A 20,114-nucleotide genomic window follows, 5' to 3' on the forward strand; every position below is an offset into this window, starting at 1 on the left:
ACCACTGTCAGTGCACGGTCCATCGTCAGGCCCGGCTCCGAGGACCCAAAAGTAAACACAGAATCAAGTTTCCCTTAGTCCCAGTTACCCACAGACATGGCGCCTCCGCTTTCTCCATCACTTTGATGTCGCGTCATCACCTCCGTCCGGGTCCGGGTACCTCTGCTCGCCTTAGCCGTGGTGCTGGTGCAGGTGCCTTCTCCCTCCGTGATGTGGACCGGAAGAACTGCGCTCCTCACCTCAGCATCAGCAGCCTCGCAGTCACCCATGGCACCCGGCTCGCTCACGTCCATAATCTGCTCACTCGTTGCTCCGCCATCTTTGTTAGCATTTCACCGCATGTTGGGCTCGATTAGCCTCATTAGCTTTGGGCTAACTTAGCCACAAAAGCACTTAGCTTAGAAAAAAATCGGCGAAAAGGTTTTCTTTACCGTTTATTTTCTCCAGCAGGAACATGGGAACAGGCACAAAACAACACCGCAACGTTTCGGTCTCAACTAGACCTTCTTCAGGCAGGTTTAAAAAGTGTGCATTTAACAAAACAGCGGAGCTCGTGCCGGGGACTCCTTTCCCTCCGGACACGCTGGCGAAAATGACGTGAGTCGGCGGCGCAGTGATATCGGAGGTGCGGACCGGCACAGCTGGATCTATTTTACCTCACATTCAACACACCACATCGTGATATTTAGCGTTAGCAGGTATTGCATCATTAAAACAATATATTCGCCCTATTCTCGACCGTCCATATCCCCGTGGATTTATAATTATGTATACATTGTCAAGAATAAGCATTGTTTAAATAAAAACGATCACAATCCTGTACACATGAGTGGTGGAATCCTTCAAAGCATGACACAAAGTTAGTATTCAATGCCTGTCAGTAATATTAAACTGAAATATCACATCATATTATTGTGTTCACAGTGCAAAACATCATAAAACAATATATTGGCCGTACTCTCAATCGTGCTTCTTTCTGTGGATCCGTAATTGTGCTTCAATAGAGCGTCGTCCTTAAAGAATAGTGCATACATTTCTAAGAGTCAGCATTGTTTAACAGATTGTAATCCTGTACACACAAGTGATGGAATTATAATAGCATGACACCAGGTAGGCATTCTATGCATGTAAGTAAATTATAACTTAACTATAAAGGTTTGTGAAGGAGTGAGATATCATAAATCCGCTGTAAAATGTGTTGTTTTATTATATCCATGCATTAAAGGGCCAGATTAGGCTTGCAAATAATACATTTACTAATGTTGTGTTTAGGAAAAGGGGACCAGGTTAGGTCACAGCCTCCCTCCAACAATAGAAAAATGTGTGGTTGTGTTTAGGAGAAGGGGACCTGACTAGGTCACAGCCTCGCTCCAACAATGGAAAACTGTGTGGTTGTGTTTAGGGCTAGGTGATGGAGAGACTGCATAAACAAATGGGGGAACCCCCGGGGCTAGACCCAAGAGGCACAGGCTGGTTAGGGGTTAAAGGGTTGGGACAGCGGTCCTAAGACCACTGTCAGTGCACGGTCCATCGTCAGGCCCGGCTCCGAGGACCCAAAAGTAAACACAGAATCAAGTTTCCCTTAGTCCCAGTTACCCACAGACATGGCGCCTCCGCTTTCTCCATCACTTTGATGTCGCGTCATCACCTCCGTCCGGGTCCGGGTACCTCTGCTCGCCTTAGCCGTGGTGCTGGTGCAGGTGCCTTCTCCCTCCGTGATGTGGACCGGAAGAACTGCGCTCCTCACCTCAGCATCAGCAGCCTCGCAGTCACCCATGGCACCCGGCTCGCTCACGTCCATAATCTGCTCACTCGTTGCTCCGCCATCTTTGTTAGCATTTCACCGCATGTTGGGCTCGATTAGCCTCATTAGCTTTGGGCTAACTTAGCCACAAAAGCACTTAGCTTAGAAAAAAATCGGCGAAAAGGTTTTCTTTACCGTTTATTTTCTCCAGCAGGAACATGGGAACAGGCACAAAACAACACCGCAACGTTTCGGTCTCAACTAGACCTTCTTCAGGCAGGTTTAAAAAGTGTGCATTTAACAAAACAGCGGAGCTCGTGCCGGGGACTCCTTTCCCTCCGGACACGCTGGCGAAAATGACGTGAGTCGGCGGCGCAGTGATATCGGAGGTGCGGACCGGCACAGCTGGATCTATTTTACCTCACATTCAACACACCACATCGTGATATTTAGCGTTAGCAGGTATTGCATCATTAAAACAATATATTCGCCCTATTCTCGACCGTCCATATCCCCGTGGATTTATAATTATGTATACATTGTCAAGAATAAGCATTGTTTAAATAAAAACGATCACAATCCTGTACACATGAGTGGTGGAATCCTTCAAAGCATGACACAAAGTTAGTATTCAATGCCTGTCAGTAATATTAAACTGAAATATCACATCATATTATTGTGTTCACAGTGCAAAACATCATAAAACAATATATTGGCCGTACTCTCAATCGTGCTTCTTTCTGTGGATCCGTAATTGTGCTTCAATAGAGCGTCGTCCTTAAAGAATAGTGCATACATTTCTAAGAGTCAGCATTGTTTAACAGATTGTAATCCTGTACACACAAGTGATGGAATTATAATAGCATGACACCAGGTAGGCATTCTATGCATGTAAGTAAATTATAACTTAACTATAAAGGTTTGTGAAGGAGTGAGATATCATAAATCCGCTGTAAAATGTGTTGTTTTATTATATCCATGCATTAAAGGGCCAGATTAGGCTTGCAAATAATACATTTACTAATGTTGTGTTTAGGAAAAGGGGACCAGGTTAGGTCACAGCCTCCCTCCAACAATAGAAAAATGTGTGGTTGTGTTTAGGAGAAGGGGACCTGACTAGGTCACAGCCTCGCTCCAACAATGGAAAACTGTGTGGTTGTGTTTAGGGCTAGGTGATGGAGAGACTGCATAAACAAATGGGGGAACCCCCGGGGCTAGACCCAAGAGGCACAGGCTGGTTAGGGGTTAAAGGGTTGGGACAGCGGTCCTAAGACCACTGTCAGTGCACGGTCCATCGTCAGGCCCGGCTCCGAGGACCCAAAAGTAAACACAGAATCAAGTTTCCCTTAGTCCCAGTTACCCACAGACATGGCGCCTCCGCTTTCTCCATCACTTTGATGTCGCGTCATCACCTCCGTCCGGGTCCGGGTACCTCTGCTCGCCTTAGCCGTGGTGCTGGTGCAGGTGCCTTCTCCCTCCGTGATGTGGACCGGAAGAACTGCGCTCCTCACCTCAGCATCAGCAGCCTCGCAGTCACCCATGGCACCCGGCTCGCTCACGTCCATAATCTGCTCACTCGTTGCTCCGCCATCTTTGTTAGCATTTCACCGCATGTTGGGCTCGATTAGCCTCATTAGCTTTGGGCTAACTTAGCCACAAAAGCACTTAGCTTAGAAAAAAATCGGCGAAAAGGTTTTCTTTACCGTTTATTTTCTCCAGCAGGAACATGGGAACAGGCACAAAACAACACCGCAACGTTTCGGTCTCAACTAGACCTTCTTCAGGCAGGTTTAAAAAGTGTGCATTTAACAAAACAGCGGAGCTCGTGCCGGGGACTCCTTTCCCTCCGGACACGCTGGCGAAAATGACGTGAGTCGGCGGCGCAGTGATATCGGAGGTGCGGACCGGCACAGCTGGATCTATTTTACCTCACATTCAACACACCACATCGTGATATTTAGCGTTAGCAGGTATTGCATCATTAAAACAATATATTCGCCCTATTCTCGACCGTCCATATCCCCGTGGATTTATAATTATGTATACATTGTCAAGAATAAGCATTGTTTAAATAAAAACGATCACAATCCTGTACACATGAGTGGTGGAATCCTTCAAAGCATGACACAAAGTTAGTATTCAATGCCTGTCAGTAATATTAAACTGAAATATCACATCATATTATTGTGTTCACAGTGCAAAACATCATAAAACAATATATTGGCCGTACTCTCAATCGTGCTTCTTTCTGTGGATCCGTAATTGTGCTTCAATAGAGCGTCGTCCTTAAAGAATAGTGCATACATTTCTAAGAGTCAGCATTGTTTAACAGATTGTAATCCTGTACACACAAGTGATGGAATTATAATAGCATGACACCAGGTAGGCATTCTATGCATGTAAGTAAATTATAACTTAACTATAAAGGTTTGTGAAGGAGTGAGATATCATAAATCCGCTGTAAAATGTGTTGTTTTATTATATCCATGCATTAAAGGGCCAGATTAGGCTTGCAAATAATACATTTACTAATGTTGTGTTTAGGAAAAGGGGACCAGGTTAGGTCACAGCCTCCCTCCAACAATAGAAAAATGTGTGGTTGTGTTTAGGAGAAGGGGACCTGACTAGGTCACAGCCTCGCTCCAACAATGGAAAACTGTGTGGTTGTGTTTAGGGCTAGGTGATGGAGAGACTGCATAAACAAATGGGGGAACCCCCGGGGCTAGACCCAAGAGGCACAGGCTGGTTAGGGGTTAAAGGGTTGGGACAGCGGTCCTAAGACCACTGTCAGTGCACGGTCCATCGTCAGGCCCGGCTCCGAGGACCCAAAAGTAAACACAGAATCAAGTTTCCCTTAGTCCCAGTTACCCACAGACATGGCGCCTCCGCTTTCTCCATCACTTTGATGTCGCGTCATCACCTCCGTCCGGGTCCGGGTACCTCTGCTCGCCTTAGCCGTGGTGCTGGTGCAGGTGCCTTCTCCCTCCGTGATGTGGACCGGAAGAACTGCGCTCCTCACCTCAGCATCAGCAGCCTCGCAGTCACCCATGGCACCCGGCTCGCTCACGTCCATAATCTGCTCACTCGTTGCTCCGCCATCTTTGTTAGCATTTCACCGCATGTTGGGCTCGATTAGCCTCATTAGCTTTGGGCTAACTTAGCCACAAAAGCACTTAGCTTAGAAAAAAATCGGCGAAAAGGTTTTCTTTACCGTTTATTTTCTCCAGCAGGAACATGGGAACAGGCACAAAACAACACCGCAACGTTTCGGTCTCAACTAGACCTTCTTCAGGCAGGTTTAAAAAGTGTGCATTTAACAAAACAGCGGAGCTCGTGCCGGGGACTCCTTTCCCTCCGGACACGCTGGCGAAAATGACGTGAGTCGGCGGCGCAGTGATATCGGAGGTGCGGACCGGCACAGCTGGATCTATTTTACCTCACATTCAACACACCACATCGTGATATTTAGCGTTAGCAGGTATTGCATCATTAAAACAATATATTCGCCCTATTCTCGACCGTCCATATCCCCGTGGATTTATAATTATGTATACATTGTCAAGAATAAGCATTGTTTAAATAAAAACGATCACAATCCTGTACACATGAGTGGTGGAATCCTTCAAAGCATGACACAAAGTTAGTATTCAATGCCTGTCAGTAATATTAAACTGAAATATCACATCATATTATTGTGTTCACAGTGCAAAACATCATAAAACAATATATTGGCCGTACTCTCAATCGTGCTTCTTTCTGTGGATCCGTAATTGTGCTTCAATAGAGCGTCGTCCTTAAAGAATAGTGCATACATTTCTAAGAGTCAGCATTGTTTAACAGATTGTAATCCTGTACACACAAGTGATGGAATTATAATAGCATGACACCAGGTAGGCATTCTATGCATGTAAGTAAATTATAACTTAACTATAAAGGTTTGTGAAGGAGTGAGATATCATAAATCCGCTGTAAAATGTGTTGTTTTATTATATCCATGCATTAAAGGGCCAGATTAGGCTTGCAAATAATACATTTACTAATGTTGTGTTTAGGAAAAGGGGACCAGGTTAGGTCACAGCCTCCCTCCAACAATAGAAAAATGTGTGGTTGTGTTTAGGAGAAGGGGACCTGACTAGGTCACAGCCTCGCTCCAACAATGGAAAACTGTGTGGTTGTGTTTAGGGCTAGGTGATGGAGAGACTGCATAAACAAATGGGGGAACCCCCGGGGCTAGACCCAAGAGGCACAGGCTGGTTAGGGGTTAAAGGGTTGGGACAGCGGTCCTAAGACCACTGTCAGTGCACGGTCCATCGTCAGGCCCGGCTCCGAGGACCCAAAAGTAAACACAGAATCAAGTTTCCCTTAGTCCCAGTTACCCACAGACATGGCGCCTCCGCTTTCTCCATCACTTTGATGTCGCGTCATCACCTCCGTCCGGGTCCGGGTACCTCTGCTCGCCTTAGCCGTGGTGCTGGTGCAGGTGCCTTCTCCCTCCGTGATGTGGACCGGAAGAACTGCGCTCCTCACCTCAGCATCAGCAGCCTCGCAGTCACCCATGGCACCCGGCTCGCTCACGTCCATAATCTGCTCACTCGTTGCTCCGCCATCTTTGTTAGCATTTCACCGCATGTTGGGCTCGATTAGCCTCATTAGCTTTGGGCTAACTTAGCCACAAAAGCACTTAGCTTAGAAAAAAATCGGCGAAAAGGTTTTCTTTACCGTTTATTTTCTCCAGCAGGAACATGGGAACAGGCACAAAACAACACCGCAACGTTTCGGTCTCAACTAGACCTTCTTCAGGCAGGTTTAAAAAGTGTGCATTTAACAAAACAGCGGAGCTCGTGCCGGGGACTCCTTTCCCTCCGGACACGCTGGCGAAAATGACGTGAGTCGGCGGCGCAGTGATATCGGAGGTGCGGACCGGCACAGCTGGATCTATTTTACCTCACATTCAACACACCACATCGTGATATTTAGCGTTAGCAGGTATTGCATCATTAAAACAATATATTCGCCCTATTCTCGACCGTCCATATCCCCGTGGATTTATAATTATGTATACATTGTCAAGAATAAGCATTGTTTAAATAAAAACGATCACAATCCTGTACACATGAGTGGTGGAATCCTTCAAAGCATGACACAAAGTTAGTATTCAATGCCTGTCAGTAATATTAAACTGAAATATCACATCATATTATTGTGTTCACAGTGCAAAACATCATAAAACAATATATTGGCCGTACTCTCAATCGTGCTTCTTTCTGTGGATCCGTAATTGTGCTTCAATAGAGCGTCGTCCTTAAAGAATAGTGCATACATTTCTAAGAGTCAGCATTGTTTAACAGATTGTAATCCTGTACACACAAGTGATGGAATTATAATAGCATGACACCAGGTAGGCATTCTATGCATGTAAGTAAATTATAACTTAACTATAAAGGTTTGTGAAGGAGTGAGATATCATAAATCCGCTGTAAAATGTGTTGTTTTATTATATCCATGCATTAAAGGGCCAGATTAGGCTTGCAAATAATACATTTACTAATGTTGTGTTTAGGAAAAGGGGACCAGGTTAGGTCACAGCCTCCCTCCAACAATAGAAAAATGTGTGGTTGTGTTTAGGAGAAGGGGACCTGACTAGGTCACAGCCTCGCTCCAACAATGGAAAACTGTGTGGTTGTGTTTAGGGCTAGGTGATGGAGAGACTGCATAAACAAATGGGGGAACCCCCGGGGCTAGACCCAAGAGGCACAGGCTGGTTAGGGGTTAAAGGGTTGGGACAGCGGTCCTAAGACCACTGTCAGTGCACGGTCCATCGTCAGGCCCGGCTCCGAGGACCCAAAAGTAAACACAGAATCAAGTTTCCCTTAGTCCCAGTTACCCACAGACATGGCGCCTCCGCTTTCTCCATCACTTTGATGTCGCGTCATCACCTCCGTCCGGGTCCGGGTACCTCTGCTCGCCTTAGCCGTGGTGCTGGTGCAGGTGCCTTCTCCCTCCGTGATGTGGACCGGAAGAACTGCGCTCCTCACCTCAGCATCAGCAGCCTCGCAGTCACCCATGGCACCCGGCTCGCTCACGTCCATAATCTGCTCACTCGTTGCTCCGCCATCTTTGTTAGCATTTCACCGCATGTTGGGCTCGATTAGCCTCATTAGCTTTGGGCTAACTTAGCCACAAAAGCACTTAGCTTAGAAAAAAATCGGCGAAAAGGTTTTCTTTACCGTTTATTTTCTCCAGCAGGAACATGGGAACAGGCACAAAACAACACCGCAACGTTTCGGTCTCAACTAGACCTTCTTCAGGCAGGTTTAAAAAGTGTGCATTTAACAAAACAGCGGAGCTCGTGCCGGGGACTCCTTTCCCTCCGGACACGCTGGCGAAAATGACGTGAGTCGGCGGCGCAGTGATATCGGAGGTGCGGACCGGCACAGCTGGATCTATTTTACCTCACATTCAACACACCACATCGTGATATTTAGCGTTAGCAGGTATTGCATCATTAAAACAATATATTCGCCCTATTCTCGACCGTCCATATCCCCGTGGATTTATAATTATGTATACATTGTCAAGAATAAGCATTGTTTAAATAAAAACGATCACAATCCTGTACACATGAGTGGTGGAATCCTTCAAAGCATGACACAAAGTTAGTATTCAATGCCTGTCAGTAATATTAAACTGAAATATCACATCATATTATTGTGTTCACAGTGCAAAACATCATAAAACAATATATTGGCCGTACTCTCAATCGTGCTTCTTTCTGTGGATCCGTAATTGTGCTTCAATAGAGCGTCGTCCTTAAAGAATAGTGCATACATTTCTAAGAGTCAGCATTGTTTAACAGATTGTAATCCTGTACACACAAGTGATGGAATTATAATAGCATGACACCAGGTAGGCATTCTATGCATGTAAGTAAATTATAACTTAACTATAAAGGTTTGTGAAGGAGTGAGATATCATAAATCCGCTGTAAAATGTGTTGTTTTATTATATCCATGCATTAAAGGGCCAGATTAGGCTTGCAAATAATACATTTACTAATGTTGTGTTTAGGAAAAGGGGACCAGGTTAGGTCACAGCCTCCCTCCAACAATAGAAAAATGTGTGGTTGTGTTTAGGAGAAGGGGACCTGACTAGGTCACAGCCTCGCTCCAACAATGGAAAACTGTGTGGTTGTGTTTAGGGCTAGGTGATGGAGAGACTGCATAAACAAATGGGGGAACCCCCGGGGCTAGACCCAAGAGGCACAGGCTGGTTAGGGGTTAAAGGGTTGGGACAGCGGTCCTAAGACCACTGTCAGTGCACGGTCCATCGTCAGGCCCGGCTCCGAGGACCCAAAAGTAAACACAGAATCAAGTTTCCCTTAGTCCCAGTTACCCACAGACATGGCGCCTCCGCTTTCTCCATCACTTTGATGTCGCGTCATCACCTCCGTCCGGGTCCGGGTACCTCTGCTCGCCTTAGCCGTGGTGCTGGTGCAGGTGCCTTCTCCCTCCGTGATGTGGACCGGAAGAACTGCGCTCCTCACCTCAGCATCAGCAGCCTCGCAGTCACCCATGGCACCCGGCTCGCTCACGTCCATAATCTGCTCACTCGTTGCTCCGCCATCTTTGTTAGCATTTCACCGCATGTTGGGCTCGATTAGCCTCATTAGCTTTGGGCTAACTTAGCCACAAAAGCACTTAGCTTAGAAAAAAATCGGCGAAAAGGTTTTCTTTACCGTTTATTTTCTCCAGCAGGAACATGGGAACAGGCACAAAACAACACCGCAACGTTTCGGTCTCAACTAGACCTTCTTCAGGCAGGTTTAAAAAGTGTGCATTTAACAAAACAGCGGAGCTCGTGCCGGGGACTCCTTTCCCTCCGGACACGCTGGCGAAAATGACGTGAGTCGGCGGCGCAGTGATATCGGAGGTGCGGACCGGCACAGCTGGATCTATTTTACCTCACATTCAACACACCACATCGTGATATTTAGCGTTAGCAGGTATTGCATCATTAAAACAATATATTCGCCCTATTCTCGACCGTCCATATCCCCGTGGATTTATAATTATGTATACATTGTCAAGAATAAGCATTGTTTAAATAAAAACGATCACAATCCTGTACACATGAGTGGTGGAATCCTTCAAAGCATGACACAAAGTTAGTATTCAATGCCTGTCAGTAATATTAAACTGAAATATCACATCATATTATTGTGTTCACAGTGCAAAACATCATAAAACAATATATTGGCCGTACTCTCAATCGTGCTTCTTTCTGTGGATCCGTAATTGTGCTTCAATAGAGCGTCGTCCTTAAAGAATAGTGCATACATTTCTAAGAGTCAGCATTGTTTAACAGATTGTAATCCTGTACACACAAGTGATGGAATTATAATAGCATGACACCAGGTAGGCATTCTATGCATGTAAGTAAATTATAACTTAACTATAAAGGTTTGTGAAGGAGTGAGATATCATAAATCCGCTGTAAAATGTGTTGTTTTATTATATCCATGCATTAAAGGGCCAGATTAGGCTTGCAAATAATACATTTACTAATGTTGTGTTTAGGAAAAGGGGACCAGGTTAGGTCACAGCCTCCCTCCAACAATAGAAAAATGTGTGGTTGTGTTTAGGAGAAGGGGACCTGACTAGGTCACAGCCTCGCTCCAACAATGGAAAACTGTGTGGTTGTGTTTAGGGCTAGGTGATGGAGAGACTGCATAAACAAATGGGGGAACCCCCGGGGCTAGACCCAAGAGGCACAGGCTGGTTAGGGGTTAAAGGGTTGGGACAGCGGTCCTAAGACCACTGTCAGTGCACGGTCCATCGTCAGGCCCGGCTCCGAGGACCCAAAAGTAAACACAGAATCAAGTTTCCCTTAGTCCCAGTTACCCACAGACATGGCGCCTCCGCTTTCTCCATCACTTTGATGTCGCGTCATCACCTCCGTCCGGGTCCGGGTACCTCTGCTCGCCTTAGCCGTGGTGCTGGTGCAGGTGCCTTCTCCCTCCGTGATGTGGACCGGAAGAACTGCGCTCCTCACCTCAGCATCAGCAGCCTCGCAGTCACCCATGGCACCCGGCTCGCTCACGTCCATAATCTGCTCACTCGTTGCTCCGCCATCTTTGTTAGCATTTCACCGCATGTTGGGCTCGATTAGCCTCATTAGCTTTGGGCTAACTTAGCCACAAAAGCACTTAGCTTAGAAAAAAATCGGCGAAAAGGTTTTCTTTACCGTTTATTTTCTCCAGCAGGAACATGGGAACAGGCACAAAACAACACCGCAACGTTTCGGTCTCAACTAGACCTTCTTCAGGCAGGTTTAAAAAGTGTGCATTTAACAAAACAGCGGAGCTCGTGCCGGGGACTCCTTTCCCTCCGGACACGCTGGCGAAAATGACGTGAGTCGGCGGCGCAGTGATATCGGAGGTGCGGACCGGCACAGCTGGATCTATTTTACCTCACATTCAACACACCACATCGTGATATTTAGCGTTAGCAGGTATTGCATCATTAAAACAATATATTCGCCCTATTCTCGACCGTCCATATCCCCGTGGATTTATAATTATGTATACATTGTCAAGAATAAGCATTGTTTAAATAAAAACGATCACAATCCTGTACACATGAGTGGTGGAATCCTTCAAAGCATGACACAAAGTTAGTATTCAATGCCTGTCAGTAATATTAAACTGAAATATCACATCATATTATTGTGTTCACAGTGCAAAACATCATAAAACAATATATTGGCCGTACTCTCAATCGTGCTTCTTTCTGTGGATCCGTAATTGTGCTTCAATAGAGCGTCGTCCTTAAAGAATAGTGCATACATTTCTAAGAGTCAGCATTGTTTAACAGATTGTAATCCTGTACACACAAGTGATGGAATTATAATAGCATGACACCAGGTAGGCATTCTATGCATGTAAGTAAATTATAACTTAACTATAAAGGTTTGTGAAGGAGTGAGATATCATAAATCCGCTGTAAAATGTGTTGTTTTATTATATCCATGCATTAAAGGGCCAGATTAGGCTTGCAAATAATACATTTACTAATGTTGTGTTTAGGAAAAGGGGACCAGGTTAGGTCACAGCCTCCCTCCAACAATAGAAAAATGTGTGGTTGTGTTTAGGAGAAGGGGACCTGACTAGGTCACAGCCTCGCTCCAACAATGGAAAACTGTGTGGTTGTGTTTAGGGCTAGGTGATGGAGAGACTGCATAAACAAATGGGGGAACCCCCGGGGCTAGACCCAAGAGGCACAGGCTGGTTAGGGGTTAAAGGGTTGGGACAGCGGTCCTAAGACCACTGTCAGTGCACGGTCCATCGTCAGGCCCGGCTCCGAGGACCCAAAAGTAAACACAGAATCAAGTTTCCCTTAGTCCCAGTTACCCACAGACATGGCGCCTCCGCTTTCTCCATCACTTTGATGTCGCGTCATCACCTCCGTCCGGGTCCGGGTACCTCTGCTCGCCTTAGCCGTGGTGCTGGTGCAGGTGCCTTCTCCCTCCGTGATGTGGACCGGAAGAACTGCGCTCCTCACCTCAGCATCAGCAGCCTCGCAGTCACCCATGGCACCCGGCTCGCTCACGTCCATAATCTGCTCACTCGTTGCTCCGCCATCTTTGTTAGCATTTCACCGCATGTTGGGCTCGATTAGCCTCATTAGCTTTGGGCTAACTTAGCCACAAAAGCACTTAGCTTAGAAAAAAATCGGCGAAAAGGTTTTCTTTACCGTTTATTTTCTCCAGCAGGAACATGGGAACAGGCACAAAACAACACCGCAACGTTTCGGTCTCAACTAGACCTTCTTCAGGCAGGTTTAAAAAGTGTGCATTTAACAAAACAGCGGAGCTCGTGCCGGGGACTCCTTTCCCTCCGGACACGCTGGCGAAAATGACGTGAGTCGGCGGCGCAGTGATATCGGAGGTGCGGACCGGCACAGCTGGATCTATTTTACCTCACATTCAACACACCACATCGTGATATTTAGCGTTAGCAGGTATTGCATCATTAAAACAATATATTCGCCCTATTCTCGACCGTCCATATCCCCGTGGATTTATAATTATGTATACATTGTCAAGAATAAGCATTGTTTAAATAAAAACGATCACAATCCTGTACACATGAGTGGTGGAATCCTTCAAAGCATGACACAAAGTTAGTATTCAATGCCTGTCAGTAATATTAAACTGAAATATCACATCATATTATTGTGTTCACAGTGCAAAACATCATAAAACAATATATTGGCCGTACTCTCAATCGTGCTTCTTTCTGTGGATCCGTAATTGTGCTTCAATAGAGCGTCGTCCTTAAAGAATAGTGCATACATTTCTAAGAGTCAGCATTGTTTAACAGATTGTAATCCTGTACACACAAGTGATGGAATTATAATAGCATGACACCAGGTAGGCATTCTATGCATGTAAGTAAATTATAACTTAACTATAAAGGTTTGTGAAGGAGTGAGATATCATAAATCCGCTGTAAAATGTGTTGTTTTATTATATCCATGCATTAAAGGGCCAGATTAGGCTTGCAAATAATACATTTACTAATGTTGTGTTTAGGAAAAGGGGACCAGGTTAGGTCACAGCCTCCCTCCAACAATAGAAAAATGTGTGGTTGTGTTTAGGAGAAGGGGACCTGACTAGGTCACAGCCTCGCTCCAACAATGGAAAACTGTGTGGTTGTGTTTAGGGCTAGGTGATGGAGAGACTGCATAAACAAATGGGGGAACCCCCGGGGCTAGACCCAAGAGGCACAGGCTGGTTAGGGGTTAAAGGGTTGGGACAGCGGTCCTAAGACCACTGTCAGTGCACGGTCCATCGTCAGGCCCGGCTCCGAGGACCCAAAAGTAAACACAGAATCAAGTTTCCCTTAGTCCCAGTTACCCACAGACATGGCGCCTCCGCTTTCTCCATCACTTTGATGTCGCGTCATCACCTCCGTCCGGGTCCGGGTACCTCTGCTCGCCTTAGCCGTGGTGCTGGTGCAGGTGCCTTCTCCCTCCGTGATGTGGACCGGAAGAACTGCGCTCCTCACCTCAGCATCAGCAGCCTCGCAGTCACCCATGGCACCCGGCTCGCTCACGTCCATAATCTGCTCACTCGTTGCTCCGCCATCTTTGTTAGCATTTCACCGCATGTTGGGCTCGATTAGCCTCATTAGCTTTGGGCTAACTTAGCCACAAAAGCACTTAGCTTAGAAAAAAATCGGCGAAAAGGTTTTCTTTACCGTTTATTTTCTCCAGCAGGAACATGGGAACAGGCACAAAACAACACCGCAACGTTTCGGTCTCAACTAGACCTTCTTCAGGCAGGTTTAAAAAGTGTGCATTTAACAAAACAGCGGAGCTCGTGCCGGGGACTCCTTTCCCTCCGGACACGCTGGCGAAAATGACGTGAGTCGGCGGCGCAGTGATATCGGAGGTGCGGACCGGCACAGCTGGATCTATTTTACCTCACATTCAACACACCACATCGTGATATTTAGCGTTAGCAGGTATTGCATCATTAAAACAATATATTCGCCCTATTCTCGACCGTCCATATCCCCGTGGATTTATAATTATGTATACATTGTCAAGAATAAGCATTGTTTAAATAAAAACGATCACAATCCTGTACACATGAGTGGTGGAATCCTTCAAAGCATGACACAAAGTTAGTATTCAATGCCTGTCAGTAATATTAAACTGAAATATCACATCATATTATTGTGTTCACAGTGCAAAACATCATAAAACAATATATTGGCCGTACTCTCAATCGTGCTTCTTTCTGTGGATCCGTAATTGTGCTTCAATAGAGCGTCGTCCTTAAAGAATAGTGCATACATTTCTAAGAGTCAGCATTGTTTAACAGATTGTAATCCTGTACACACAAGTGATGGAATTATAATAGCATGACACCAGGTAGGCATTCTATGCATGTAAGTAAATTATAACTTAACTATAAAGGTTTGTGAAGGAGTGAGATATCATAAATCCGCTGTAAAATGTGTTGTTTTATTATATCCATGCATTAAAGGGCCAGATTAGGCTTGCAAATAATACATTTACTAATGTTGTGTTTAGGAAAAGGGGACCAGGTTAGGTCACAGCCTCCCTCCAACAATAGAAAAATGTGTGGTTGTGTTTAGGAGAAGGGGACCTGACTAGGTCACAGCCTCGCTCCAACAATGGAAAACTGTGTGGTTGTGTTTAGGGCTAGGTGATGGAGAGACTGCATAAACAAATGGGGGAACCCCCGGGGCTAGACCCAAGAGGCACAGGCTGGTTAGGGGTTAAAGGGTTGGGACAGCGGTCCTAAGACCACTGTCAGTGCACGGTCCATCGTCAGGCCCGGCTCCGAGGACCCAAAAGTAAACACAGAATCAAGTTTCCCTTAGTCCCAGTTACCCACAGACATGGCGCCTCCGCTTTCTCCATCACTTTGATGTCGCGTCATCACCTCCGTCCGGGTCCGGGTACCTCTGCTCGCCTTAGCCGTGGTGCTGGTGCAGGTGCCTTCTCCCTCCGTGATGTGGACCGGAAGAACTGCGCTCCTCACCTCAGCATCAGCAGCCTCGCAGTCACCCATGGCACCCGGCTCGCTCACGTCCATAATCTGCTCACTCGTTGCTCCGCCATCTTTGTTAGCATTTCACCGCATGTTGGGCTCGATTAGCCTCATTAGCTTTGGGCTAACTTAGCCACAAAAGCACTTAGCTTAGAAAAAAATCGGCGAAAAGGTTTTCTTTACCGTTTATTTTCTCCAGCAGGAACATGGGAACAGGCACAAAACAACACCGCAACGTTTCGGTCTCAACTAGACCTTCTTCAGGCAGGTTTAAAAAGTGTGCATTTAACAAAACAGCGGAGCTCGTGCCGGGGACTCCTTTCCCTCCGGACACGCTGGCGAAAATGACGTGAGTCGGCGGCGCAGTGATATCGGAGGTGCGGACCGGCACAGCTGGATCTATTTTACCTCACATTCAACACACCACATCGTGATATTTAGCGTTAGCAGGTATTGCATCATTAAAACAATATATTCGCCCTATTCTCGACCGTCCATATCCCCGTGGATTTATAATTATGTATACATTGTCAAGAATAAGCATTGTTTAAATAAAAACGATCACAATCCTGTACACATGAGTGGTGGAATCCTTCAAAGCATGACACAAAGTTAGTATTCAATGCCTGTCAGTAATATTAAACTGAAATATCACATCATATTATTGTGTTCACAGTGCAAAACATCATAAAACAATATATTGGCCGTACTCTCAATCGTGCTTCTTTCTGTGGATCCGTAATTGTGCTTCAATAGAGCGTCGTCCTTAAAGAATAGTGCATACATTTCTAAGAGTCAGCATTGTTTAACAGATTGTAATCCTGTACACACAAGTGATGGAATTATAATAGCATGACACCAGGTAGGCATTCTATGCATGTAAGTAAATTATAACTTAACTATAAAGGTTTGTGAAGGAGTGAGATATCATAAATCCGCTGTAAAATGTGTTGTTTTATTATATCCATGCATTAAAGGGCCAGATTAGGCTTGCAAATAATACATTTACTAATGTTGTGTTTAGGAAAAGGGGACCAGGTTAGGTCACAGCCTCCCTCCAACAATAGAAAAATGTGTGGTTGTGTTTAGGAGAAGGGGACCTGACTAGGTCACAGCCTCGCTCCAACAATGGAAAACTGTGTGGTTGTGTTTAGGGCTAGGTGATGGAGAGACTGCATAAACAAATGGGGGAACCCCCGGGGCTAGACCCAAGAGGCACAGGCTGGTTAGGGGTTAAAGGGTTGGGACAGCGGTCCTAAGACCACTGTCAGTGCACGGTCCATCGTCAGGCCCGGCTCCGAGGACCCAAAAGTAAACACAGAATCAAGTTTCCCTTAGTCCCAGTTACCCACAGACATGGCGCCTCCGCTTTCTCCATCACTTTGATGTCGCGTCATCACCTCCGTCCGGGTCCGGGTACCTCTGCTCGCCTTAGCCGTGGTGCTGGTGCAGGTGCCTTCTCCCTCCGTGATGTGGACCGGAAGAACTGCGCTCCTCACCTCAGCATCAGCAGCCTCGCAGTCACCCATGGCACCCGGCTCGCTCACGTCCATAATCTGCTCACTCGTTGCTCCGCCATCTTTGTTAGCATTTCACCGCATGTTGGGCTCGATTAGCCTCATTAGCTTTGGGCTAACTTAGCCACAAAAGCACTTAGCTTAGAAAAAAATCGGCGAAAAGGTTTTCTTTACCGTTTATTTTCTCCAGCAGGAACATGGGAACAGGCACAAAACAACACCGCAACGTTTCGGTCTCAACTAGACCTTCTTCAGGCAGGTTTAAAAAGTGTGCATTTAACAAAACAGCGGAGCTCGTGCCGGGGACTCCTTTCCCTCCGGACACGCTGGCGAAAATGACGTGAGTCGGCGGCGCAGTGATATCGGAGGTGCGGACCGGCACAGCTGGATCTATTTTACCTCACATTCAACACACCACATCGTGATATTTAGCGTTAGCAGGTATTGCATCATTAAAACAATATATTCGCCCTATTCTCGACCGTCCATATCCCCGTGGATTTATAATTATGTATACATTGTCAAGAATAAGCATTGTTTAAATAAAAACGATCACAATCCTGTACACATGAGTGGTGGAATCCTTCAAAGCATGACACAAAGTTAGTATTCAATGCCTGTCAGTAATATTAAACTGAAATATCACATCATATTATTGTGTTCACAGTGCAAAACATCATAAAACAATATATTGGCCGTACTCTCAATCGTGCTTCTTTCTGTGGATCCGTAATTGTGCTTCAATAGAGCGTCGTCCTTAAAGAATAGTGCATACATTTCTAAGAGTCAGCATTGTTTAACAGATTGTAATCCTGTACACACAAGTGATGGAATTATAATAGCATGACACCAGGTAGGCATTCTATGCATGTAAGTAAATTATAACTTAACTATAAAGGTTTGTGAAGGAGTGAGATATCATAAATCCGCTGTAAAATGTGTTGTTTTATTATATCCATGCATTAAAGGGCCAGATTAGGCTTGCAAATAATACATTTACTAATGTTGTGTTTAGGAAAAGGGACCAGGTTAGGTCACAGCCTCCCTCCAACAATAGAAAAATGTGTGGTTGTGTTTAGGAGAAGGGGACCTGACTAGGTCACAGCTCGCTCCAACAATGGAAAACTGTGTGGTTGTGTTTAGGGCTAGGTGATGGAGAGACTGCATAAACAAATGGGGGAACCCCCGGGGCTAGACCCAAGAGGCACAGGCTGGTTAGGGGTTAAAGGGTTGGGACAGCGGTCCTAAGACCACTGTCAGTGCACGGTCCATCGTCAGGCCCGGCTCCGAGGACCCAAAAGTAAACACAGAATCAAGTTTCCCTTAGTCCCAGTTACCCACAGACATGGCGCCTCCGCTTTCTCCATCACTTTGATGTCGCGTCATCACCTCCGTCCGGGTCCGGGTACCTCTGCTCGCCTTAGCCGTGGTGCTGGTGCAGGTGCCTTCTCCCTCCGTGATGTGGACCGGAAGAACTGCGCTCCTCACCTCAGCATCAGCAGCCTCGCAGTCACCCATGGCACCCGGCTCGCTCACGTCCATAATCTGCTCACTCGTTGCTCCGCCATCTTTGTTAGCATTTCACCGCATGTTGGGCTCGATTAGCCTCATTAGCTTTGGGCTAACTTAGCCACAAAAGCACTTAGCTTAGAAAAAAATCGGCGAAAAGGTTTTCTTTACCGTTTATTTTCTCCAGCAGGAACATGGGAACAGGCACAAAACAACACCGCAACGTTTCGGTCTCAACTAGACCTTCTTCAGGCAGGTTTAAAAAGTGTGCATTTAACAAAACAGCGGAGCTCGTGCCGGGGACTCCTTTCCCTCCGGACACGCTGGCGAAAATGACGTGAGTCGGCGGCGCAGTGATATCGGAGGTGCGGACCGGCACAGCTGGATCTATTTTACCTCACATTCAACACACCACATCGTGATATTTAGCGTTAGCAGGTATTGCATCATTAAAACAATATATTCGCCCTATTCTCGACCGTCCATATCCCCGTGGATTTATAATTATGTATACATTGTCAAGAATAAGCATTGTTTAAATAAAAACGATCACAATCCTGTACACATGAGTGGTGGAATCCTTCAAAGCATGACACAAAGTTAGTATTCAATGCCTGTCAGTAATATTAAACTGAAATATCACATCATATTATTGTGTTCACAGTGCAAAACATCATAAAACAATATATTGGCCGTACTCTCAATCGTGCTTCTTTCTGTGGATCCGTAATTGTGCTTCAATAGAGCGTCGTCCTTAAAGAATAGTGCATACATTTCTAAGAGTCAGCATTGTTTAACAGATTGTAATCCTGTACACACAAGTGATGGAATTATAATAGCATGACACCAGGTAGGCATTCTATGCATGTAAGTAAATTATAACTTAACTATAAAGGTTTGTGAAGGAGTGAGATATCATAAATCCGCTGTAAAATGTGTTGTTTTATTATATCCATGCATTAAAGGGCCAGATTAGGCTTGCAAATAATACATTTACTAATGTTGTGTTTAGGAAAAGGGGACCAGGTTAGGTCACAGCCTCCCTCCAACAATAGAAAAATGTGTGGTTGTGTTTAGGAGAAGGGGACCTGACTAGGTCACAGCCTCGCTCCAACAATGGAAAACTGTGTGGTTGTGTTTAGGGCTAGGTGATGGAGAGACTGCATAAACAAATGGGGGAACCCCCGGGGCTAGACCCAAGAGGCACAGGCTGGTTAGGGGTTAAAGGGTTGGGACAGCGGTCCTAAGACCACTGTCAGTGCACGGTCCATCGTCAGGCCCGGCTCCGAGGACCCAAAAGTAAACACAGAATCAAGTTTCCCTTAGTCCCAGTTACCCACAGACATGGCGCCTCCGCTTTCTCCATCACTTTGATGTCGCGTCATCACCTCCGTCCGGGTCCGGGTACCTCTGCTCGCCTTAGCCGTGGTGCTGGTGCAGGTGCCTTCTCCCTCCGTGATGTGGACCGGAAGAACTGCGCTCCTCACCTCAGCATCAGCAGCCTCGCAGTCACCCATGGCACCCGGCTCGCTCACGTCCATAATCTGCTCACTCGTTGCTCCGCCATCTTTGTTAGCATTTCACCGCATGTTGGGCTCGATTAGCCTCATTAGCTTTGGGCTAACTTAGCCACAAAAGCACTTAGCTTAGAAAAAAATCGGCGAAAAGGTTTTCTTTACCGTTTATTTTCTCCAGCAGGAACATGGGAACAGGCACAAAACAACACCGCAACGTTTCGGTCTCAACTAGACCTTCTTCAG

This window comes from Gasterosteus aculeatus, chromosome 15 (assembly GCF_964276395.1).
Source record: "Gasterosteus aculeatus chromosome 15, fGasAcu3.hap1.1, whole genome shotgun sequence".
In the NCBI taxonomy this organism is placed as follows: domain Eukaryota; kingdom Metazoa; phylum Chordata; class Actinopteri; order Perciformes; family Gasterosteidae; genus Gasterosteus; species Gasterosteus aculeatus.